The sequence below is a fragment of the Eptesicus fuscus genome, chromosome 15 (genome assembly GCF_027574615.1).
Source record: "Eptesicus fuscus isolate TK198812 chromosome 15, DD_ASM_mEF_20220401, whole genome shotgun sequence".
Taxonomy (NCBI): domain Eukaryota; kingdom Metazoa; phylum Chordata; class Mammalia; order Chiroptera; family Vespertilionidae; genus Eptesicus; species Eptesicus fuscus.
In genome coordinates, this window is record NC_072487.1 from 66,770,424 (window position 1) to 66,797,732 (window position 27,309).

Consider the following 27,309-nt stretch of genomic DNA (forward strand, 5'->3'; position numbering starts at 1 on the left):
TCAGCTTTCTAGATTTTCTGGATGAAGATTATTTTCAGTTCTTTTTTCTGGTGATACGTACAGGAAATTACAGCAGATGTATAAAGGGAAGATCAGAAGTCTGCTGTCCAGGTTCATCACTGTATGTTCCTGGTCCTTTTCAAATGCAGGTATTTGATAGTCAGTTGTTCTACTACATATTAGTTTCCCAGTATTATAAAGAGGCCAATCATAATCCAAATGCTATACTCTTGGTTGTAAACTGACAGACCCACCATGTGGCTGATTCATTGTGTTGCATCTGACAGTGATGTGTTGAGTGGTGTAAGTTGCAAGCTGGTCAAAGGCCAAGTTAGAACCTGTCCACCGCCAGAAGTATTCACCATCTTTGTTAAGCTTTCTACCACACCTCATGCTACTTCCCTCTAGATCTTCTTTATTGAGATCTCCAGGCCCCGCCTCACTGTCCTCTTCTGCTTGCCACCCCTTTTTATACACAGAAGACAGCCATTCTGAAGGTACTAGAGGATCATGTTCAGTAATTCTTACAGAAGCCAAATCACTGATAATATTCTGTAACCTTGAAGGCCTGATAACTGATACAAATGGTCTTTCTTGCTCAGTTTCAAGGAAGGTCAGACCTTCAACATCTTTTCTCCTCATAGAAAACTAGACATCTATCCCAGTCAAAAGCTGTTTTAAGGATCCGTCCCGAGAAGGCACAGGTTGAAGTAACACCCGCTTTTTAAGAGCTATGTATGCATCCACTGCCACTTGCATCACAAAGAAGTTAGATGAACCAATGAGCTGTCTCAGGACATTGATAGTGAGTTCTTTAAGAAGTTCAACATGCTGATGAGGCCTCAAAGGGTTTCAAATCCTTCAAGGCACTTTGTCTTTACAGAATCGAATCCATAGGACCCTGCTGATGTGTCGTAACCACATACAGTTTTCACATTAATTGTTTCCTTCATCGTCTCACCACAGTGCTGTATGAAACCATCCTACTGTAGCAGATGAACTGCTGCCAGAATGGCAATAATAACTCGACTGGGCTTTCCTAAGACATCGCCTCCATATAGTTACCCCAATGCGACTTGCAGTCCTTCTACCTCAATATTCTGGCCAGGAATCTCCAGTTCTATAGTATCCATGCTGGGTTCTTTCTAAGAACCACTGAGCATGCTAGACAAGTAGCCAGATTTACATAAATATATTTTATGTGAGCTCTACTCTTCTCCTAGAGCACAATCTTTTATTCTATTTAATTTTAAAAGTTTTTATTGAATTTATTAATAAAATTATAAAGGTTTCAGGTATACAATTCTATAATACACCATCTGTATATTGTATTGTGTGTTCACCATTTCAAGTCAAGTTTCCTGCCATGACCATTTATCCCCCCCTTTACCCTCTTCTACCTCCCCACACACCTCTTCCCTCCTAGTGATCTCCGTAATGTTGTCTGTATGAGGTGTTTTTTTTTTCCTTCTTAATCTTTTTAACTCAGCCCCACAACCTGCCTCCCCTCTGACACCTGTCAGTTTTCTGTATCTATGAGTCTGTTTCTATTTTGTTAGTTTATTTTGTTCATTAGATTCCACATATAAATGAAATCATATGGTACTTGTTCTCTGACTGACTTATTTCACTTCTGCTGGGCTCGGACTTGCTCCTGCTGGCAAAGTGCTAGGCTGCTCAGCATACCCATGGGCCACAGCTCCCCACTCCCCAGGATTTCAGGGAGCACACCTCAGGAAGCCCAGGGGACCCAGTCTTGATCTCCCACCCAGGCCATCCACCTGCTGGTCACCACCCATCCCAGTTGCCTACAGGACCACTTTCTCACCACAGCCCCAACCCCCAACCATAGCAGCAGATGCTGCAGCCTCCGTCCCCCACCCGCCCTCTGCATTTATTCTAGCTGCTGTGTCTCTGGATTGCAAGACCTTGCCTCTGTGTTTTTGCACCAAAGTCTATAATCAGCTTTGGATTTCCCACAATTAACATCTTGTAGTTTTAAATGTGGTAGATACTCCATTCTTTTTGTTTTCTGAAGGTCGAAAGAGTGAGAGGAAACATTTCAAGCATGAACGAGAGAGGAAGGGGGACTGGACGTGTAAAACAGATAAGAAGGAAGGGAAGAGAAATGTTTAAAAAGTGCTGTGGTCTATTATAGGACTCATTTAAGCATGCTTCACTGTTGTTTCACTTCTTGCATTTAAGCGCTGATTGCAGAAAAGGAGGACCAAAAAATGGAAAGATAAGAGATTAGGAACCCAGTGAATATTCAAATTGGGAAACACGGTTTCAAATCTCTCAAGGCAGAGAGTAATTCAGTAAGGAAGCAGCCCTTGCTTTACAGGATTGTGCCTTTGAAAACACCTTTTGTAGGTGCACGCTTATTCAGCAAAGCAAGATGCCTCCTTAGCCCAAATGCTCTCTTTCCGACAGCTCCAGGGAGACCGCTCAGCCTGCTGCAGCCTCTGGTGGAGCCATTATCATCGCTTTCCCCACAGCACAGCCTCCCCTGGGCAGATGCTAGCAATCGATAGCAAGCACCTCACACTTTAAGTCCATCAATGAAAAGGCTGTTACAATAACAACAGCTATTTTATGTGGCTACTGATTTCTTTCAGGCCTCCCAGACCCAAAGGTTGGAAATAATAACTAGTCATTTTTCATCAAGACAGACAATACAGGGGGACGAGTGGAGCAGAGGTGCTTCCTGTGAGCTGTACTGCCCAGGTGAGCGCTGCCTTGAGATGAGATACACACCTGCCTCCTGGGAGTTTTCTGTGCATGTACCCAGGTAGAGTAGCAATAGAAGTTCTTACCAACACGATACTTAAGGAAGCACAAGGTGATCCTGCCATCCTGGGCTCACCCATCACATGGCTCACATGACCCTCCAGAGGAGGCTGTGCAGCTGGTAGAAGGTCAGAATCATCCCCATTTCACAGATGGGCCAATGGAGATACATAGGGGAGGGGCTTATTATGTGGCAGAACTAGGGCGAGAACACAGAACTTATCTCTCCTAACCCAGTTCCTGTTTATTTTCTCCCCTCAAATTGAATAGCAAGGAGATGAGCCAGTGGTATAGACCCAAACCTTAATGGAGTGAAACCAAATTGTGTTTTGGCAGAATATTTAATGAATTGGGAAAATGTTTATACTATAAAGTTAAGTGAAACAAGAACTATGCATGCATGTGTGTAGTATTATAATTATAATCCTATCTAATAAAAGAGAAACATGTAAATTGACCATACCTCCGCTACACCTACAAGCCATGCCCACTGGCCAATCAGGAGCGAGTATGCAAATTAACCCAACAAAAATGGCAGCAGCCACAGAGCTGGAGACAGCAGGAGGCTTGGGTTGCCCCCAGGGATGGAGGAAGCCAAGCTTTCTGCCTGCCCTGGCCTGCCCTGGCCTCCGCTCAAGGCTACAAAGTTTCAATTATAGAATAAAAATAAATCCCAGATACCAGGGCCTCAGCTTGGATCGCTGGGGGACGTGGCTGGCCTGCAAACCTCCACAGCCCCCTCGCCCATGCCACCCCATACCCCAAGGGAACCCGCACCTTGATCTGGAACACCCTTCAGGGCAAACCAGCCAGCCCCCACCTGTGCACCAGGCCTCTATCCTATCTAATCCTACCTAATAAAAGAGTTGAACCTAACTCCACTACACCCACAAGCCACGCCCACAAGCCACACCCACAAGCCAATCAGAGTGAGTATGCAAATTAACCCAACCAAGATGGCTACAGCTACGGAGAAAGTAGGAGGGAGGCTTGAGTTTCCAAGGTGATAGAAGAAGCAAAGCTTTCTGCACACCCTGGCCAGCCTAAGCCTCCACTCAAGGCTACAAAGTTTCAATTATAGAAGGTAAACAAATCCAAACAGAAATGGCAGCAGACTCGGAGCGAGCTGGAGGCTTGGCTCCACTCCAGGATACAAAGTTTCAATTGTAGAAGGTAAATAAATTCCAGATACCAGGGCCTCCGCTTGGGTAACCAGGGGGCGTGGCTGGCTTGCAAACCACCACAGGCCCCTCGCTCAGGCCGCCCCACGCCCCAAGGGAACCCCCACCCTGATCCGGGACACCCTTCAAGGCAAACCAGCTGGCCCCCACCCATGCACCAGGCCTCTATCCTATCTAATAAAAGAGTAATATGCAGATTGACCAACACTCCAACACACAATATAGCTGCCCCCATGTGGTCAAAGATCCTGCCCCCATGTGGACACAAGATGGCCACCACAAGATGACCTACAGGGGAGGGCAGTTGGGAGGCACCAGGCCTGCAAGGGAGGGCAGTTGAGAGGAACCAGGCCTGCAAGGGAGGGCAGTTGGAGGCGATCAACCCTGCAGGGGAGGGCAATTAGGGGTGACCAGGCCGGCAGAGGAAGGAAGTTGGGGGCAAACAGGCTGGCAGGGGAGCAGTTAGACATCAATCAGGCTGGCATGGGAGTGGTTAGGGGGTGATCAGGCTGGCAGGCAGAAGCGGTTAGGGGCAATCAGGAAGGCAGGCAGGTGAGCAGTTGGGAGCCAGCAGTCCTGTATTGTGAGAGGGGTCCCAGATTGGAGAGGGTGCAGGCTGGGCTGAGGGACACCCCGCCCCCGTGCACGAATTTCGTGCACCGGACCTCTAGTAATCTAATAAAAGAGTAATATGCAAATTGACCATCACTTCAACACACAAGATGGCTGCCCCCATGTGGACACAAGATGGCCAGCAGGGGAGGGCAGTTGGGAGGGACCAGGCCTGCAAGGGAGGGCAGTTGTGGGCGATCAGGCCAGGAGGGAAGAGCAGTTGGGGGGGACCAGGCCTCCAAGGGAGGGCAGTTGGGGGCAATCAAACCTGCAGGGGAGGGCAGTTAGGGTTGACCAGGCCAGCAGAGGAGGGAAGTTAGGGGCAACTGGGCCTCAGGGAAGGGCAGTTGGGGGGGAACCCAGGCCTGCAGGGGAGAGCAGTTGGGGGGGGGACCATGCCTGCAGGGGAGGGCAGTTAGGGGCAATCAGGCTGGCAGGGGAGCAGTTAGGCATCAATCAGACTGTCAGGGGAGTGGCTAGGGGGTGATCAGGCTGGCAGGCAGAAGCAGTTAGGGGCAATCAGGAAGGCAGTCAGGCGAACAGTTGGGAGCCAACAGTCCTGGATTGTGAGAGGGATGTTCGACTGCCCGTTTAGGCCCAATGCTACCAAGATCGGGCCTAAATGGGCAGTCAGACATCCCTCAAAGGGGTCCCATATTGGAGATGGTGCAGCCTGGGCTGAGGGAACCCCCCCCCCCCATGAACGAATTTTGTGCACTGGGCCTCTAGTCTCTATATGAAAGTTTCTGAAAATTTTACATAGGCACATATACACATGATGGATAAACTGAAAATATCTCCAATGGTGGTATTCTTATGCTTTCCTGTGTTTTATACATGTTTTACAATATGCATGATTCCTTAAAGTTAACTTGAATATATATAATTTGAATTAATAACTTACATGTTGGCCCTGGCCAGGTAGCTCAGTTGGTTAGAGCATGGTACTGATATGCTGAGGTTTCAGGTTTGATCCCCAGTCAGGGCACATTCAAGAATCAACCAATGAACGTGTAAATAAGTGGAACAACAAATCAATGTTTCTCTCTCACACCAATGAAAACAAACCTTATATTTTTACACACATCTACATTTACACATATAGATAATCTCAAGAGAAAATCCTTTTATTTTCCCCCATGGAGGCAATAAAATGAGGTTGTAATAGAATCCAAAGGCTGTGTGAGACCATATTACTCGTCATCCCTCTTTATCCCTCTTAGCCTCACAATCTTCATCAATTAAAAAAAAGGGGGGGGTATTTCGCCCAGCCAGTATGGCTCAGTGGTTGAACATCAACCCATAAATCAGGAGGTAAAGGTTCAATTCCTGGTCAGGTCACAAGCAGATTTTGGGCTTGATCCCCAGTGGGGTGCGTGCAGGAGGGAGTGATCAATGATTATCTCTCATCATTAACATTTCTATGTCTCTCTCCCTCTTCCTTCCTCTCTCTCTAAAATCAATAAAAACAAGTTTGTTTTTTTTAAAGGCATATTTCACCCTGGCTGGTGTTGCTCACTGGTTAGAATGTCATGTTTTCTTAAAATAACAGTGACCAGGAAATGGTAGGTGCTCAATACATGTTTGTTTTTTGAATAAAAGACTAGATTTTACAGAAAGAAAGAAAAGAATAAATGGATGAGTAAACTGATGAGTAAAGAAATGAGCATGTCAGTTAAACCATCAATGAAGGGCAGCACAAGTGTTTCTGACACAGCTCTGAATGCTGCAGGTATGGATGCTGAAATGAGGTCAAAACAACTGGAATGGAGCAGAAATGGCAAAAACAAATAGGTCAAAAGATCAACGGCAAAATGATGCCACAGCCAGGAAACCCATGACTATTATTATCCTGCAGTTTCCCAAAAGTAGCATCAGATCTCTTGTAATTGACCCGGTGCATTTTGAAAATGTCCAGCCATCCTACCCGTTTCTTATCGGGTGCATCCTGCCCATTTCTTATCGGGTACATCCTGCCCACTTCTTATCGGGTGCATCCTTTGAGGCTCAGGTAAAAGCTTCAGGCCCCAAATATGAACAAGGACAAACACCTGCTGCAATCCGCCTGAGTCAGACTGTGCATGTGTGTGTGTTCCCAGCCAATTCTGATGGTCAGTCATTTTTAGGATTCTTACACTGGAGAGAACACTGTACCTGACAGTCATTTATACCCTATGAAATCTGACATTTTATGGTTTCAGAGTAATACAACTACCAATTATAAAAACAATATTATGTATTTTTTTTAATCTTGCCATTGGCAAAGGGCTAGGGTTAAAGATATATACATTTTCTTACTTAATCTTCACAATATTCTTAGTATGTAGATGAGATCATCTTTATTTGAGAGATGAGTAAACTGAAATTTACTTTTCTTTTTCTTATTTATATTTTTATTGATTTCAGAGAGGAAGGGAGAGGGAGAGAGTGATAGAAACATCAATGATGTGAATCACTGATCTGCTGCCTCCTGCATGTCCTCTATGGGGGGATTGAGCCCACAACCAGAGCATGTGCCCTGACCAGTAATCTTATCATGAACTCCTGGTCATAAGTCCACACTCAACCATTGAACCACACCAAGCTGGGCTGAAACTTACTTTTGTTTTCTACTAGTTCCTCAAATGCTCTGTGGGTTTCCTCTCCTTTCTCATTCTCTTCCCTCCTCTATTAGAAGCCCCTGGTACACACACTTATCTGGTCCTCCTCGCCTCTGTAAACATTGAAGGGCTGCCCTTCCTCGATCTTACCTGTTAGGAAGGGCCACATCGTCACATGTACCATGTGGGCACATGAACCCTTTCTGTGCTGGTGTCAGTTCCTCCAGTTCCCTTTCCCTCCATCAAAGTCTCATGCTCATTTTTCCCATGCTGAAGCCTCATATTGAGAAAATAGAGTCACAAAACCAAAACTGCCTGGAGAACTGAGCCACTGTCCTCAGAGAGGCGTGGACTTTACATAAATGAGAATTAAACTTTACTGGTGTGAATCCTAAAATCTTTGCACGTTGTCTTGATAATGCAGCCTAACCCATTCTCAGCTGGAAAATGTAGATACTCCTATGAAGAGTCTAAGGTCTGGCTTCTAAGCAACCCCCTAGATAAGAGTCTCTGTACCCATCTTTTCCAAAGGGTTTGTGTATGTTTTTCCAGTTTTCTATACTCAGTACTCCCTTGGTGAGCTCCTGCAGACCATTAATCATGGCCCTGTAATCATCTCTGGAAGTGCACTTAAAAGTCAGTCCCTGATCAATATTCCTCCCCTGACTTCCCCACTCCTACTCCCTTTCCCTGCATCACTGAGATAAACAAGCGTGGCTATCCCCAGGTGACCCACACTCCAGGCTGCTGTACCTGCCAGATCCCCATCTATCCCATTCAGACCCACCACGTTAGGAACTGAAGAAAAGACCATAAAGTCAAAAGGTGTTTTGCAAATTTGAACACCTTTGGAGCTGGAGAAGTGATCCTGTGTAGAATTAAGAATATGGGGAGCCCTAGCCAGTTTGGCTCAGTGGATAGAGCATTGGCCTGTGGACTGAAGGTTCTGTGTTTGATTCTAGTCAAGGGCAGGTACCTCCCTTGCAGGTTCCTCCCCGGCCAGGGCCCTGGTTGGGGCTTCTGTGGGAGGTAACCCATCGATGTGTTTCTCTCACATCGATATTTCTCTCTGTCTTTCCCTCTCTCTTCCACTCTCTCTAAAAATCAATGGAAAAATCTCCTCAGGTGAGGGTTAAAAAAAAAAAAGAAGAAGAAGAAGAATATGGGGACATAGACTCCACTTAGTCCAATGCTTGTCTGCCCTCTGCAGCAGAGCTGAAGGAAAACATCGTTTCCCACACAATGCCTCTAGGGGCCAAGGTGTCACTAGTTCACGAGACATCTTTAACCTCTGAACATTTCTGATGCTTTAGGTAGCTTTTCACTCTCTGGTGCCTCTGTATTCCCTCCAGGACCGTGACTGTACCATTTAAGAGTCAAAGAAATATGCTCTTCTCCCCCATAACTCTTTAAGGATATGAGAGAAGTTGCCAGATCTCTGTCAGTTAGCCACAGTATGCCCTCTCAGTCTAAGCCTTCTCATTTATACATAAGAAAATAACCCCCAGAGGGAGGGAGGTAGAACCAAGATCACACAACTAAAAACTAAAGCTTCTGACTCTAATCTGGTGTTGTTTGTATTTATTTATTTATTCATCTGTGTAGCCAACAACTACTTTTTTATTTATTTTCTGTTTATTTTATTTTTAATATATATTTTTTATTGTTGACAATATTACAGATGTCCCCCATTCCCTTCCTTTACCCACCTCTGCCCAGCCCCTACCAACTACTTTTAACACACAGAATATATACTTTACAGTATAGTGCAGAGTAATGCAGGGATTACAATTTGAATGTGATTCGATCTCTGAGTAAAAATTTTAGTAAGGCAAGGAGACAGTTGAAACTTCTATAGTTAGAAAGAAATGGGGAGAGTTTATACTTATAAAATGTCTTCTAAATGCCATGCATTGACAGGTACTTCTTGTATACTGTTTCATTTAATGTTTAACTACTGTAGTCCCCCCCCCCTTATCCACAAGAGATACTTTCCCAGACCCCCAACGGATGCCTGAAACTGCACATGGTACCAAACCTTGTACATACCATGATTTCCCCTATACATACATACCTATGGTAATGTTTAATTTATAAATTAAGCATCATAAGAGATTACTAACACTGGCTAATAATAAAGTAGAGCAATGAGAACAATATACTGCAATAAAAGTGACAGGAATGTGTTCTCTCTCTGATAATGGAGATGGTGAGTAATTACTCACAGTCATGTGGCACACACAGTGTGGATCCGCTGGACAAAGGATGGAGCATGATAACAGGAGGTTTTGTCATGCCACTCAGACCAGCACACAATTTAAAACTTATGAATTATTTATTTCTGAACTTTTCAGTTAATATTTTCAGACCAGTATTGCCCTTGGGTAACTGAAACTATGGGAAGCAAAATTGTGGATAAGGGGTCGGGGGGCAGGACTGCTGTGCACTCTCAGGTTGGCAATGTCACCCCGTCATGATGATTTAAGAACGGAAACCTGCTCTAGTTGCTGCCTAATAGACCACCAGCCACACTGGCGTGAAGTCATTTCATTCTGCTCCTGGATTCTGTGGGCCAGGAGTCAGGACAGGGACAGCAGGGATAGCTTGTCTCTGCTGCATGATATCTGGGGAAGACTCAGATGGCTACAGGCTGGAGTCGTCCAGAGATTCCTTTGCTCACGGGTGTGGAACCTGAGTGGGGATGAGTTGAGGTTGGGCTCCAGTGGAACTGTGCATCAGAGACATCTCCTTGTGGCCTCTCCAGGTGGCTTAAGCTCCTGGTGGCAGCCAAGTTCTCCTGTCATAGCATCGAAAGTCATGCTGTAACCTCTTGGTGTCTATAAAGCAAATGCGAATTAACTTAGAAATTAGACTCCAGTTTGTCAAGGGGAAATGGCAAAGCCACACTGAAGAAGAGGCTGTGGGATGAGAGATACAACTATAAAAAAACCTCCGGGTTTAAGTTTTATGGCAGCACATGGTAGAAGCTGGGTGTGGAGCTGGGTCAATCTGGCTCTGGCAGATTTTGCTATGAGACTTCAGATGATGGGTAGATAGATCCTTGTGTTATCAAAGGAGGCTCCGGGGAGAAGAAAATGTCACTTGGAATAGGCTTTGAAGGAGGGGAGAGATGTGCACATGGAAACAATGGACTTTTTAGATATGGAGTAAAGTACTAACGTCACAGAGACAGCCGCCATGGACTGCCTTTCCCCTCTCTGGGCCCTTTTCTATTCCATACAAGGAGACATGCGTACTTACCCTCCCCCAACAGTGAATGGGAGCACCAGGCGCTGGAAAGTTTTTACGACTAAAAGCTGATGTCCTTTGCCAGATGGCAAGGTCCCCAGGTGGCTACTGCCCGTTACACAGTTAACTGAGCCTGTGACACTACCCAGCTACTGGCAGACAGGAAACAGGGCTGAATGGAAGAAAAGAAAAACAAACAAATGAACAACAACAACAACAAAAAACACCCCTCAGCTCAATTTGGGATGCTCAGGGGAGGCTGAAGTTCTCCATGACCAGGCAGAGGTGGACGGCAGCTTCAGCCCATTGCCATGAGACCATGGTCTCTTGAGTATCTGAGAATGCAAATTATCTCAGAGAGCATTTGGCATGAGAATGTCAGGATAGTTTGTGGGCTGGTGGTTCCCATGCTGAGGGAGTCAGGAAAAAGTCAAACCATAGGCAAGACCTTTACAAAGATTTTATGAGCTCCAAAATGGTACCAATTCCCAATGTCTGTTTTCTCCATTTCTATAATCTATCCCACACATTCCTATAGCCACTGATGCCTGCATCAGAGCCCATCACGTCATATATAAACGTTATTCCTTATGTATTGTCTATCACCTCCATGAGCATGTAAGTTCCATGTGGAGTGTCACTTGGATCTGTATCCTCAGCACCAAGGATGATGCCTGCTAATGGTGGTCACTTAACATGTGTTAAATAAACCGTGCCCTGAGGAAGAGGAGGGTGGGGCTGACTGGCTTGCTGCTGCAACTTCCCCCATAGTCTTGGGAGGATATGTCTGACCCTGTAACCTTGCCAATGAGTCAAGATTGGTTTTCTTACCACCCACACCCCAGTTCTAAATTTTATGTAAGAAACCTGACTTCAGCTCGGCCGGCATGGCTCATTGTTTGAGTGCTGACCTATGAACCAGGAGGTTACAGTTTGATTCCCTGTCAGGGCACATGCCTGGGTTGCTGGCTTCATCCCCAGTGTGGAGCTTGAAGGAGGCAGCCAATCAATGATTCTCTCTCAGCATTGATGTCTCTATCTCTCTTTCCCTCTTCCTTCCTCTCTGAAATCAATAAAAATGTTTGTTTGTTTTTTAAAGAAACCTTTGGGATGAAATCGCAAATCTACTTAGTAACTGTGTGACCTTAGCCCACCATTTAGCTTTTTTGAGCTTTCATACCTTCAAAAGTACTTTCATCAGAAGATCTTCATGAGGGCCCAATCATGAAGGTTTCTTGAAGGTGACAATGAGGCAGGTGCTCAGTCATCTGACAAATCCCATGTTACTTGCTGCTAAGCTTGGACACAGAAAGGAAGAGGAGAAAGCAGAGAAAAGAACCAAAGAGAAACAAACAAACAAATAAAACAGAAGGAACAGGAAGATAAGTAAGAGAAAGAGGCCAGGAAATAGAAAGAGAAATGTACAATACACATAAAATGGCGGGGTGGGGGGCGGGAGATGAGATTAGAAGAGAGAAAGGGAAGATGAGTAAGAAGGTGGTGAGAGGTGAGGAGGATGTAAAAATGGGGAGAAAAGAAAAGATAGGAGAAGAGAGGAAGGTGGAGGAGGGAAATGAGGAAGAGAAGAGATGAAGAGATGAAACGTATAAGAAGGTGGGGGTGAATTGTGGTGACAAGCAGCAAGAAAAGAGGACAAAGCAAGAGAAAGAAAAAAAACTGGAAGAAAAAAACATTGGAGAAGATTTAAGAGGGGGAAGATAATTGGAAGAAAGAGGGCAGGAAGAAATGGAGAAAGAAGGGTCCCAGGATTCCCACAGTGACATCACGGCTGCATGGTCACTCCCTGGCTTCTGGCCCTGACTGTGGACCCATCAGCGAGGGCATTGCCCTCTCTAAGTGGCCATCCTTGCCTTGGCCATCCCTCTGACCGAGCACCTCTCGCCAAAGAGGCAGAGCCAGGGTCCCCAGGGAGGTTGGGTGTACACATCCCTGAACTAATCCTTCATCTTATGCTCCCCAGCCCCTCTGATTGGGCGTGACAGTGAGCGCAGCCCTGGCTCTGTGTGCATGGAAGGATGCAGGCTCCAGCAGACACCATTAGTCCTGACTTTACGGGGATTTATTCAGCCTATTACCATAACTCATGCTTTAGTAATGAGGTCTCTCCTCAGTGCTTGGCAACCAGCATCTCTCCTCCTTGTTTCTCCCAGTGGCTGCATTGCTGTGTTTCTCCCCCCCGCCACCTCCCACCCCCAGAATTTCCTAGTTTCCCTGTTGGTCTCAACCACCATTCTGGAGTGTCTATAACTTCTATCTGGCAAAGAATCAGAGTCACTCAGCTAGACCAAGTCTAGACACAAGTAGTGAGAAAACACACCATTCTGAGGAAGACAGGGCTTATTGTCTAGAGAGACAGAAGGGAGTCTTGGACCTGCTACCACAAAGCCAGATCTGGAAAAGTGTTTGTGTCCCTTCACACTGTTGATGCAATTTAGAATGTCAGAGGAGGAAGAGAACTCAGAGACAGATAAACATCTCAGGGCACAGATGGGAAAACTGAGGCCCAGGGTGGGAAGGAGACATGCCCGAGATCTCACAGTGACTGGTAGTTAGATCTTAAATGTGTAACTTTTGATTCTTCTCTTCTGCCTACTCTTTCAATTATGAATTCATTTATCTACTCAAGCAAATCCTAGAATCAAGCATCAAGGGCCAGCTCTACTCAGAAAACTTCCAAGACTCTTAGGGTTAGCTCTGTCCATACCTACCTTTGGCACCTCCTGAAACTTGCACCTATTTACCAACCTCATGGGCTTTAATACTGCATTTATGATATTTCATCGGGGGTGGGTGCGCCTCCCCTCTTAGACTGCGAGCTTCAGGATGGAGCCCTGGTCTTACACGTTTGTGTACCCTGTCACTGGCACAGGGACTGGCACAGAGTAGATGCTGAGTAAATGTTCGATGAATGAATGAATGACGAATGAACATGCTTCAATCTTCTGATCACCCACCAGGTATCAGGGAGCACTATAGTTTCAAGAGACGAATCTATTTCCCAACTGCCTCCTAGAACTTGGTCCCAACTCTTTTGTGGGCAGACATCACCCTTCCTCTTGTCCTTCTGATCCTTGGTTTTCCCAAACTGTGGCATGTGTGCCACCTTCCTCTAAAGAGACTGATTAGCACTGATTTAGAAGTTTATGGAGATTTATTTGAACTTGAAAGGGAAGCAGTAAGCCCTCGATTCCCTGGAAGCTGACATGCCCATTTTCAATGTTCGAAGTTCCCCTTTGCCTATGTTAGTGAGTCACTGAGGGTTTTCCTGGGCAACCTGAACCAAATCCAGCTTTAAAAAGAAATGAAGCTGGTCGTTAAATCCCAGGACAAAGAAGGGAAAGGAAAAAGCCAGAGGGATGGTTAACTCACCTGCCAACCTGATTTGGATGTTCTCTGGGTTGTCCAATGCCTTTTAAGTCCAAGGGGGGAAGATGACTCCAGGGGAAAAAAAAAGATTCATCCCACTCCCAAGTCAAAGATCCACAGTGGGCTATGAGCGGGCAAGTTACAAATAGGCAGCCATTTCCACCAGGTAGGCTATAAATCCAACCTTTATTACCTTTTATTATGTTGTTTCAACAGACTCTTAAAGACAGCACAACGGTCGGTTGATAGCTGCACTAAATCTCTTTCATTTTCTCCCCATATTACTTTCGCCTCCTGGATTTTTTTTTTCCCTTTCTCTCTTCGTGAGTCAAATTTTATTGGTCTTCTCTAGAGAATGGCAGTAGAATGGAAACATCGTTTATGATTGGAAAACAAAACACAACAACCCCCAAACCCCAAAACTGTGAGCAAGGAGCGAATGTGTGTAACCTATATATGTATATACATTTTATTTTATTTGTGGCTATATGTATCAGACAAGCAGAGGAGGAAGTATAAATCCAAGTATGGCAGAACGCGGGTGGAGGTGTTGGCAGGAATGAATTTGAGAGCAATTTACTGCCAAGGTATCAAAAGGCTGAGATGGAATGAAAATAAACCAAGGATCCCGATTTTTAAAAGCCCTGCTTAAAGAACAACAAAAAATTTAAAGGCTGAAAAGTAATTCAAAGAATACTGTGATATAGTGAAGTGAGGCAAAGAGGAGTGGGGGGAGGGAAGAGAAGGAGTAGGTTGACAAGGGAAGGGAAATTTTAACTCCTATAGTCAAGGATCAGTGGTCGGCAAACTCATTAGTCAACAGAGCCAAATATCAACAGTACAACGATTGAAATTTCTTTTGAGAGCCAAATTTTTTAAACTTAAACTTCTTCTAACGCCACTTCTTCAAAATAGACTCGCCCAGGCGAGTGGTATTTTGTGGAAGAGCCACACTCAAGGGGCCAAAGAGCCGCATGCTCGAGAGCCGCAGTTGGCCGACCACTGGTCAAGGTGAATGATATAACCCATCATTACCAAGTATTTGCTTTTCATTTGTCTTTTGTTTATACTTCGATATTTTGTTCAGGTAGAGCCATCTAACAGATCAGTGCCCAGAACTTGCAGATTCACCAGAAAGAAAACTTTTGTTGTTTCTCATGAGAAAACCGATTCTTAGAGCCTTGTTAGAATTACTGAACAGGGTTTCCTGCTGGGCTGTTTCATTTGCTTGGCATCTCCTACTGAGAGACACTGGTACCATTCACATAGTGGTGAACAGAGAAGGCAGGCAACTGAATGAGAAATACCAAGTGAGATTTGTCATCACCTTCCCGAGGATAGGAACTGATTTTTTTTTTTTGACAAAATGAGTTTTGAGCATTAGACAAACTCATTGCATTTATATATATCAGAGTTAAACAATAATATCTTAGAAATCATCTAACCCAGTGGTCGGCAAACTCATTAGTCAACAGAGCTAAATATCAACAGTACAACGATTGAAATTTCTTTTGAGAGCCAAATTTTTTAAACTTAAACTTCTTCTAATGCCACTTCTTCAAAATAGACTCACCCAGGCCGTGGTATTTTGTGGAAGAGCCACACTGAAGGGGCCAAAGAGCCGCATGTGGCTCGCAAGCCGCAGTTTGCCGACCACGGATCTAACCCTATCATGGCATAGTTCCAATTGGATGATAGCAGCCACTGGGAGCACTAAGGAGAGAATGATTCGCAGGCCACTTCTTAGCTTGGGGGAAAGGTGCTATAATCCATTGTGATGTCTGCCACGGGCAAGGGTTTAGACAGCGTTGGACCCAATGTGCTGTGTTCTTTCTATTCCTGATCTAATCCAACTATTTTTAACTGATGGAAAAACTAACTAGTCTGCTAACGTTTTCCAATTCCCCACATTTAGAAAAGAGGTTTAGATTTTGTTCATTTTTAAATGCCATTTTAGTATGTGCAAGTTTACTGCAATATAAAGAAACGAATATAAATAAGAATGTTTTGTGTAGTTTTGGCAAGCAATCGGATATGGCTAAATAGATATTTTATGAAATCTTGAATAATATCTGATTTCTTGAATAGTTTAAACTATCTTTTTCTCACTCCCATTCATAACTTTGTTTTCCATTTTCACTGCCTGGAAAACCTATTAAAAATAGTCTGATACTTGTTAAAATATTTACTAGTTCTAAAATATGAAGATGTCTAAATTAGACTTAAATAGGAATTTAGTAATAAACACAAAAGGAAAAGCATAAGTGATATTCATGATATTCAATTTATCTTAGAGTTGTTTTTCCAGTAGTTCCAGGACCCGTGAATTTTCGTCAGTTTTTGTTGTTGCCCTCACAGTAATATTAATGATAGAAATATTTTAAAGTACTCTTCCTTATATAATCTCATTTGATGCTCATATTAGCCCTGTGAGAGGCATCAAATGTAGTTTTATTCCCATTTAACAAAGGAGAAATTGAGCTTCAGAGAGAAATACCAATTAAATACTTCCTTCCTTGCGCTCTCTCTCTCTCTCTCTCTCTCTCTCTCTCTCTCTCTCTCTCTCTCTCTCTCCCCCTCTCACCATTTTCTGAGGAAATCAGAGATTGAACAAACTAATATCACTGATTTGATCCAAAATGTGAGCCTCCTACATCTCTCCCATCAATCCCAATATCCCTGGACATTGAACAGTTATAAGTCAGGTTGCAAAATATCAAATGCTAGATGAAAGGCACAGAATTCCAGAATAATTAAATGAAAAATATTTATTTCTAGTGGAATTAGAGAAGGATTCGTAGATTTGAAGGACTGAAGTTGATTCTCAAAATTAGATTCAGCAACAAAAAAAGGAGATGGGGATTTTTAACAATCCCAGAGAAGATTCAGGAAAGTGGTATAAAATCTTTATCTTGAAATAGATGAGAGAAAACGATACCACTCAGCCCCCTTGGAGTTAAACAGATGAAAGTCTATGTCTGGTTAGCATAGGCAGCTAGATATTCATAAGGGAGATAGCAAAGGGAATCAGACATTATTGTTTCACCAGGAAGCTAGAGTTTAATATACTCCAGGGGATCACAGCATTGCCCCACCAAGGATTAATACCCCTCCCTTCCCCCTTCTGCTACCAGATTGGTGGGGTGTGGTTGGGGGGACAGAGGGAGGTAAGCACATGCATAGTAGAAGTCAAAATGGTTCAGGGGGAGGTGCTTGGCTATAGAGACCTGTCAGTCTAGCTTGGGGAAACAATAGACTGGTTGGAAGGTAGGCCCAGTACAAGCCCAAAAAGCTTGGGAAGTTGATTGGTTATTTTGAAAAAGCTCCTTTTCCTTCCCAAGCCAAGATAATATAGCCCAGGGAACAAAGAGCTCTCTCTCTCTCTCTCTCTCTCTCTCTCTCTCTCTCTCTCTCTCTCTCTCTCTCTCTCTCTCTCTCTCTTTCCAAGCACTGGCCCCTCTGGGAACACAAGCTAAGCTAGCCGGATGGTGAGAAAGGCTGGGCCGGACTGAGCTCTAAGATAGCACAGAACCTCTGGACATTGGCCCTGATTTCTCATGGTGGGACTGACAGAATGGGACACTGGAAACCCAGGCACTGCCTTCTATTTTCACCCAAATAATTCTTACCACCCAACCTCATCCTCCCTTGTGGGTCCCCAAAATACTTTTTTTTTTCTCACGACACAGCAAGGATCGCACTTCCACCAGCAACAGCTGACTCCTTGTGTTTCTTGGTGATTATTTTCTTATGCAGTGGCCATAAGAGGTTCTACTGCAGGTATTGCCCACGCTCAGACGCAGCACATGGGTTTTAGTGACAAGTGGACCCGTTTCTTCAAAGAATCTGCTCTTTGCCATTTGCTAGATGTGTTACCTTAAGCATATGATTTCATTCCTAGACCTTCCCTTTTGTGTCTGCTTTTTGCTTAATTGCCCTGAGAGGAACAATGATGTGTATCGCCCAGTGTTGTGTGAGGATCGTTACTGACCTACAAAGAGCACCTGCCAGATAGCGTGTGTTCAGTGCATTAGTTTTCTTCCTCGTTTCTCATTGTCAGAGGCACCTATCTGGCTGAAAAGGAAAGACAATATTTGATTTTCCCCAAGTAGAACCAAGCCTGTACAGGAGAGTGTCCGTGCTGAAATTGAACTTTGTGTGTAAATGTGACATAGGGTAGAACATTTCATCAATTTCTAACACTGTTCAACTGGAGATTTAGGGTAGACTACAGGAATGCATGGAAGTGACTCTAAGTTAAATCACCCTGGTACATTGCTTTACCATGAAAAAAAAACCCCACACACATCACTTTATGTCCCCAATAGTTTCTAGCTTGCTCTAGCAGAAGTCATTATTTACAAATGTTACTAAATGATTATTTAATGACTGTAAGGCAAATGACACATGTAATATGTATGAGAATAGATAATGCTATTGTAATAGGTTTTATTTCATTGAATAAAACATAATCTTTTTTATTTTATTTAATTTTTTAATTATAATTGAATTTATTGGGCTGACATTGGTTAATAAAATTATATAGGTTTCAGGTATACAATTCTATAATACTTCATCTGTATATTGTATTGTGTGTTCACCACCCCAACCCCTTTCCCTCTGGTAACCACCATACTATTATCTGTGTCTATGGGACTTAATTATTAATGATTATTCTTAAAACTCAATGGAGTGAGGCAAGAAAAACTGGAATTTTAGGATTTCATGAGGAAAAAAATATATACACATACATCTTTATCTATATCCATACTTATGTAATTATGGTTGCATTTATTTTTTTAGATATAAATGGCATGTCTACATATTATATCAAATTATTTGCTCAATAAAGATCTTTGTATAATAGATCCTATACTATTATAATTAACCCACCATTTAATACCACACACATAGATGTTTCTAAAGTACAGAGAAGTCATTTCTACTATTAACCTTTGCACTCAGATGTCAAGTGCAAATTACTCTTTGAATGTATCAATAATTTGAAATATAAAAAAATCCAAATAAATAAGTTTGTATGAAAAGAAACTCCAGTTTTTTATTCTACTGCCGCGCTTTGTAAAATCTGGGGTATTTAAAAAATTAAATCCCGAGTAGAATAAAGGAATCGAGAAAAAAGCAAGCGAGTGCAAAGGGTTAAGCTGCCTTATCTTTGCCTACCCCACAATCATTTTCATGCTAGATGGTTTGCTAAATAAAACATTTTTAGTAGTATGTATGAAGGCTTATTTCAGCCTTCAAGTTATGATTTTACAAATTGACTGCCACTATTAATCAGTGTTCTTTGGATACAAATATTCAATCTGATATTAGAATAAAATTTCTCTTTAGACAAGTAACATGTTGGTCTGGCATTGCTGGTTAACACTGTGACTAGAGAGGTTTATCAGGTGTCATGTTTCTCTTGGAGAATGGGTGGAACATAAGAGCTAGCTACCTAGAGAAAGTCAAGTAGATGGGTAAGAGAGGATTTGGCCCTGGGGTTAGAACCAGATGTTGGGCACCAAGATGTCCTGACCCAGGTCAGGACAGGTGCCCACCAAGTTCCTTTCATCTATTCAATAAATATCTTTTCCTGATTGGTTTGGCTTAGTGTTTGGGCATCGACCTATGAACCAGGAGTTCATGGTTCGATTCCCGGTCAGGGCACATGCCCAGGTTGTGAACTTGATGCCCAGTAGGAGGGGGCATGCAGGAGGCAGTCAATCAGTGATTATCTCTCATCATTGATGTTTCTATCTCTCCCTCTCTGAAATCAATAAAACTATATTAAAATAAATAAATATTTTTGAGCAAGTACTATGTAAAAATTATATATGTTTATATCACAACATCTGTATGCATCAGTAGTGCATGTAAAAAGCAGAGCCCTTGCCTCTTAGAGTTTATAGTCTAATGTTTTCTTTCTGAAAGTGTGGTTTCTGGACCAATAGCATCAGTATCACCTAAGAACTTTTTAGAAATGCAAATTCTCAAATCCCATCCAAGATGTATCAGGAAACACGGGTGGGGCCAGTAATCTATGTTTTAATAAACTCTTCTGGAAATTTTGGTCTATTAGAAAGTATTTTGTAACTTTGGTCCCTCAATGTGATCCTGGCACAGAAAGTGTGAATGGGAAGCAGAACTTAAAGTGACAGGAAATTTATTGATAAGGTTCCTTGATTTCTTGCTTGTCTCTTGGCCAACATAAGTCACTTGGTCCTTCTGTGATGTTGCCTGATGCCTGGAGTCCCAAACCTTTCTTCCCACCAGAATTATTAAAGCACTGTTGATTTATTCCCTTATTCATTTATTCATTCTACAAATGCTTGTGGAGCATGTATATTAGGCACTGTTCCAAGCATGTAAATGCAATAGCAAAAAAGATAAGCATTACCCTTGTTCTTCTGGAGATCAGGGTCAAAACGAGATCTCAGAATATAGACTAGGGGTGGGGAACATCCAGCCCATGGGCCATATAAGGCCCATGAAATCATTTGGTCTGGCCCTGCCAAGGCATTAGAGGTGAGTAAATTAAATGTTTGACTAACTATAGCAGGCTAATTTTTAAGTTGATAATTTTTTATGGCCTGCGAATGATGTTATAAATATCCAAATGGCCCTTGGCAGAAAAAAGGTTCCCCACTCCCGATATAGAAAATAACAACAAAATAACCGTAAACATGACAAGAGAAAAGAAGGTGTTATGAGATAGAACAGACTGTATGTGCTGAGCGTGGGGCAGAACTGAACTGGAGAGCCGGGAAGTACTTCATCCTTTAAGCTGAGCTGAAGGAAGCATAGACATTATCCAAGAAGAAAGACAAGGCTGTACAAAGATCTCCAGAGAGAGACAGACCTCAGCATGTTCAAGAAACTAGAGGACAAGTGCACCTAGATTGCAGGGCGTGTCTGACTTGAGCTGGAAAATGCATAGGTTGGTAGAGAACAGACCGAAAGGCATAGGAGGACACTGGGAGCAAGAAGAAGATCTTCTACACTAATAAAAGAGAATGATGCGAATTGACTGTACCTTCGAGATGCCCAATCAGGAGTGAGTATGCAAATTAACCCAACAAAAATTGCAGGTTAATTTGCATACACAGCTGCTGAGTGGAGCGGCTGGGGAACTCTGGGCAGCGTGGGAAGTGGAAACACGGTTCCAGGCCAGAGTGAAGGCAGAAAGGCGGCTCCGGGCTGGAGCGAAGGCGGTGCCAGCAGCCAGGGGAAGGAAGGCCCATTCTTGCACAAATCTTCGTGCATCGGGCCTCTAGTTTAATTTAAATGATCATCATGGTGGCAGGAAGGAAGGTGGATTAGAATAGGAAAATGAACACAGGAAGACCACCTTGGAGGAGCCTGCTGCTCAAATGCCCAAGTGTAATGCCCTAGATAATGGCACAGTGTGGGGAGGGGCCTAACAGGTAACACAATGGCTTAAGAAGCAGGATTCCTGCATGAAAACAGGCTGTCACTCCCTGGAATGGCTTTCAAGCTGCTCAAACTCGGAGATGCCCCCTTGACTGGGCAGCTGAACCGAGAGAAGTGTGTTCACCTACAAGGTCCTCTTTCAGTGACCTCAGGCTCAGGAGTGTCTTCTCCAATGTGCCACGATCTACTCTTACCTCTTAGGTTTCATGTTTTGGGTATCTTTCCTAAGGGTTGCCCTCTCATTGTTCTTTTAAAATGTAAATCTCCTGAAGAATTAAAGTTCTGAACTGTTTTTAATAATGCTGAGTGCATTAGTTTGCTCCTGACAGATGCAGGTTATAAGTTTCCTTGGTTAGGATGCTAAATGCTCTGACATGACCTTGGTTTCACCCTGACCCAGGTCAGGACAAGGATGTGATGTGACTGACATGTCTTACCCCACACATGGCCTCTGGTGACTGGAGGTTGACACCTTCACCAGCCCTCCCCCTGGGGTGCCCAGTCATCTCTCCTGAGGAGCTGACAGCACTTGGCAGTGCTGACAAGTGACTCATTTCCAGCCACATAAAATGGCTCCAATCTTCTCGTCTTTGAAGTCTCAGATTGCCTCCTTCACCTCCAGCTTTTCTGACAACTTCACTCCAGCAATGTCTTCTGTTAAAAAATCGCACTCATTATGCCAGAGAGGGTCTGGCATGGAGTTCAGTTTTCATCACAGTTGTTGATATGCTGTAACCATCTGCTTGGATCCATGTTCTTGCAGGCCCATGACTTGTCCTCTCCCCTCCCCCATCCACCCCCCCATCCTCCCATGCAGCATATCCCCAGAGGAGTGGGAAGAAACTGTCCCTCCTGTATTGTATTCTGTTTGATTGTAAGGTGCCTCCATGAATTATTAAGTCATCCAAACCAGAAACCAAGGTCCTTACTCAGATTCTTGGACTGGGATGGCACTTGTGCAGGGAAAGGATGCTAGTGGTCAGCCAGATGTTCAGCTCAGGCTCCTGACCATAGTGGCCATAAAGACCAGGTAGACCAGTGGTCTCTCCAGTGGCTTGGGCATCTCACGGAGTTACGACTTGTTTCCTGGCAAGGAAAGAGAACCATGAGATAGCCTCAGAAGTTGCAGAACATCACTTCTGACATATTATCTTGGTCAAATAAGTCATTACGGCCAGCCCACATTCAAAAGGAGGCAATTAGACTCCACCTTTCCATGGAAGGGTCACAAAGAATGGGTAGCCATCTTTCATCAACCATTCAAATAGTGCTACGGGTACAAGGATAGCATTTAGAAGCAATAACAGACACTTCACTTCTAGAAACATATAGAATGTACATGGAAAAGGGATGATGGGCCCAGCTAGCATGGCTCAGTAGTTGAGCATTGACCTATGAACCAGGAGGTCACAGTTCGACTCCCGGTCAGGACACATGCCTGGGTTGTAGGCTTGATCCCCAGTGTGAGGTGTGCAGGAGGCAGCCAATCAATAATTCTCTCTCATCATTGATGTTTCTATCTCTCTCTCCCTCTCCCTTCTTCTCTGAAATCAATAAAAATATATTTTAAAAAGAAAAGGGATGATGTGGGCGGGGGGGGGGGCATGCAAACATGGAGCTACTGAGAAACCACTACACTAACATGGTAGAGTTGAAGGAACATCATTATTTCAGCCTCGCCACTACACCCTGCAAAGCCAGTGGGAACTAAGCAGGTGGATTTCCCAGTCCCAGCGGGGTGCATGTATAAACCAGGGACTCAGGGGCAGCACTCTCTGAATAGAAGTGAGAATGTGAAGAGCCTCCCTGGGATTTCTTTACTGAATCACCTGCAATGAAACAGGAGACTCTCTCCAGCCTTTTTCTGTTCCTTACATGATGGAGGTCGCACGGGGTTATTTTCCCAAACTGTTGAGGTAAGAGGATAAAAGGTCTCCGTTATCTTGGCCATCACAAGCTCGAGTTACTCACGGGGAACAAAGCAGGAGGCATAAAGAGGACACGGCAGAGTGGATGTTGTACATAAAAGACACTTTCTAGCCCAATGTAGTTCACATTTCCTCTCCTTACCGACTGCTCATTTTTCTAACCACGTGGGGTTTTGTTACCACAAGATATGTATGGCCTCTTTTCTTAGTTCATTGACCTGGTTTAAAATTTTTAACTTTTTGAAGCTGACTTGTTCTTACCTGTTCATTCTATTAATGCTTCTATTATAAGTTTGTAATCTGAAAAAGACCTAAATAAGATAATTACTTCTACTGTTGTTCTATTATCCTTGTGAATTCCTGACCAATAACATATACAAAATTAAATACACACAATATTTATTCAGAGACATACTTTCTCATACACATAATTACATACATATACGTGAGTATCAATATATCCTGGATTCCTGGGGACATTCATGGATTTTTAACCTTTCTTCAAGTGTAATTATTAATTAAACACATGCACACCCACACATTTCATTCTCAAACATATCCAGTATGGATGATAAATTAGACAGTTACCTGAACTTTTAAGTATAAATTCCCCAACAAAATATACCATACAAACACACATAAAACCACATACAAGCATATCAACACACTGAATTACCCTTCTCTCACAGACAAATACATCAAACCATTCTAAAATGCATGTACACACACACACACACCAGAATGCACAGATGCCCTCAAATTCTAAATGCACTTTCAAATTCTTACCTAAATCACCCATCCCACAGTAAGAATACACACCCACTCACACAGACACCAACAGATTCTCAGACCTACAAACAGGTAAGACATAAATCTAGGGAAATGATGTGCAAAGAAAAATGAAAAGAAAATGCATACAAACACACCCCTCAATATTCCCTACACCAATGGGCAACTTCCAGAAGTCTGTAGACACCTCACGAACACACATAAATATCCATGCTCAAATGCACCTCTCACACCTACACATACTGCAGACAAATCCAGGCATGTACTTTAAAAATATGGTAGAATCAAGTACTTTTATATGCAAAATCACATATAGAATATAACAAAAAAATGCACTGTACATAATCACACACACACACACACACACACACACTCTTCTGACCAGTTTTCTTTCTGCCAACACTTTCCCGTACTTCATCTTACAGCCCAGACTTCAGTCAAATGACCATCCCCTCAGAACTTTCCCCACCACAAATCAGTCCTGCCTTCTTTCAAACACAAGTAGACCTCCTCCTGCAGATAATCCCTCAGCCTGAGATGGCGCCTCCCTGCCTGGTCACCGAGCACAAACTCCAGAAACACGTTTGCAAACCTTTCACGGGTCCCAATCTAGATAGACTAACAGCTTGGGAACCTCCGAGGGCAAGGAAATCCCACAGAGGGAGGATGGTGGTGAAGAATGAAAGCAAAGGACCCGGAGGGAGGGAAAGCCTGGACCGGCAGCCAGCACCTCAGTTCCAGGCGTTGCTCTGCCACAAATCAAACGCTGGGGCACCTGAGGCCAGATCCTGCCACTCTCAGACCCTGGTCCCTCTACCGGTGACGGTAGAGGTTTGAACTTCACAAATTACTTTATAAGATCCCTGAAATTGTGACTCAAAATAGTTGGACATTTCTGAGCCAGAAACTGCTAGCATGTAAGAACTCTTATTTGGATTGAATAAGGGCATTGAGCCCTCCTGCCTGAGTGGGGTGGAAAATGGTGTGCAAAATTTGGATTTGAAAAAAAAAAAACACCAAACACCTCAGTTCAAATCTTTGTTCTGCCTTGAATGAGTTAAATCAATCTCTAAGGTGTTTATTTAGCTGGTACCATGGGCCAGGTGCTGTGCTGGGCCCAAGATGAAGACTCATCCGAAACAGCCTCTGCCTCTACAGTTTAGGTGGGGAGAATGGCACATCAACAAGGAACCTGAGCATACATTGTTGGAATGCTATGAAAGGGGCATTATCACACATAGCAAACCATGTCGTTAATATGACTTTCTACCATTGTCACATCTATAAAAATCCACCCGCATCCTTTTTCATACCTCCCCACTTCTTGGCACATACATCGCGACCTCTGAGAAGCTCGGGCTGGCTCCATGGCCGCCTCCAGACCTACCCATGTTTTGGCATAGAGTCTATTTCTCATAGGGCCGAAGGGCTGAGCGGCCCATAACCCTTTCCTGAAGTTGTGCGGCTTTGCCCAGCACTGGTATTTAATTTCATTACTTTTATTCATCCAGCCTCGGGTACTTCAGCTCCTTGGGTTCCAGCCGCAATGAACTGGTAGCTCCCCCACAGACTCCTGATTAGCTGCTTTTGATTAGGGCCTAATGACTTCATTCGGTCCCTAATTCAGGGGGATGAGTTACAAAACTGCCAGCAAACTGCTCAAACAGAATTACATTTTCCCGAGCCCTGAAGACATCACTTAAACTCAGCGCACACTCCCGCGTTCCCCTCCCTCATTGCCTGGGACTGCACTGCACAGATGCTAGAGAGGAAGGAGGCTGGTGGCCCAGCTCCTGGCTGCCAGGGCAGATGGCACAAGGAAAAAAGCCTGGAAGCTGACAGCCTGGCTCCGCAGTGGAATTCGCCCCCACAAAACTGACGCCCATGCTGTGCCCAAAGGGAAGGCTTCATATGTCAGGATTTCCCTGAAGTCTTCACCTTTCACACATGCTGCTCGCCTTCCCCCAGGACAGGATGCACCCCTGAACTTTGGCCGTATCATTGGCTGCAGACACCTGGGAGCCCTCAACCTGGAAGCCTTGACCCACAGCAAAGGTCAGAAGACATAGAGAAAATAATCTCTACCCAAGATCCACACTGACTATTTCTGCTGCAGGTCCCAGACCATGGCCTCTGGCATTATACACAAAGGAGCAAGATGCTCAGAGGTATACAGTCTTGCCTAAGGATGTGAAACCCCTTGGCAGGGGAAGGGGGGTGTTTAATATACAGGGAGCCAACTTTGGAGGCCCACCTCAGAAGACCCTTGTCTACTAATCTAATATTCTAACAGATTTACTTATTTTTAAAAGTAAATAATTTGACAAGCATTCATTTAACACGCAACCATGAGTCAGACTCTATCTCAGACTCCAAGAATACGTAAGACTCCACCCTTGTCCTTTGAAAGCCACTATTTCAAAGATCCTTTGATTGACAAGTCTACACACCATAGTAAGTGTCTGGGACATAATAAGTGGTAACTACAATTGGATCAAACTCTACACGCACATATGTGATACATATATATGAGAATTTGCTAAAATGCAAATCATTTGAAATGCAGTTAAGAGGGAAACGAATTGTTCCTTCCCCCAGCCCTCAAGGTGCTCTCCCCAGAGTCAACGGCTGTTAGCAGTCACCTTCAGACATTTCATACTTACATGCACACATTTTAAAATGAAAAAAGTGAAATTCAGGGAGGCGGGGGGAAACAGTGAGTTGCCCAAAGTCACAGAATGAAATGATGATGACAGAGGTGACTATGGTTCCCATATGCCTGCTTTCTTCAGAGAAAACTTTAATCGTCTTGTCTTGCAGTCTTCATGCTGGTAGATGCAGACTTGAGAATGCTACACCCTGCAAACCAACAAAGAGCTCAAAGATTGCGGCAAGGACAGAGGTAGTGGGAGGCAGGTTGCTGAACTTCCAGAAAACGCCTGTGACCAGAGGCCATCATCCACATAAACTCCTTCCAAAGCTGCCAAGCAGTCCCCCTAATTCATGTCCATTTCCTTCTTCCAGAGGTTAGGCCAGGCACTGGGCCGGTCCTCAGAGTCTGATGCCTCCCCTTACCTCGCCATGACTTCTGCATCTGAGCCCAGGCCACCCTGATGCTGTTTCTTTCTCCATCATTCAATGATGGTGTTACATCCATTCCCCCTATGTGTCCCCAAACTCCAGGCCTTGTTTGTTAAAGCTTTGTATATGTCGAACCTCTGACACCTCACAAAGGCCCTCTAACTACAGTGATTGTCACAGGAATAGATGATATGCCTAGAACGGCCCTGCAGGGAGTAAGGTGGCGCATTGAGAAAAGCACAAGAATTAAAACCATAT

The 27,309-nt window shown here is 43.9% G+C and overlaps 1 pseudogene; it reads right to left on the reverse strand.

The window, feature by feature from the left end:
• Window positions 1–27,053, reverse strand: LOC103295702 (germ cell-less protein-like 1; annotated as a pseudogene).
• Between the last annotated feature and the right edge of the window lie 256 nt (window positions 27,054–27,309).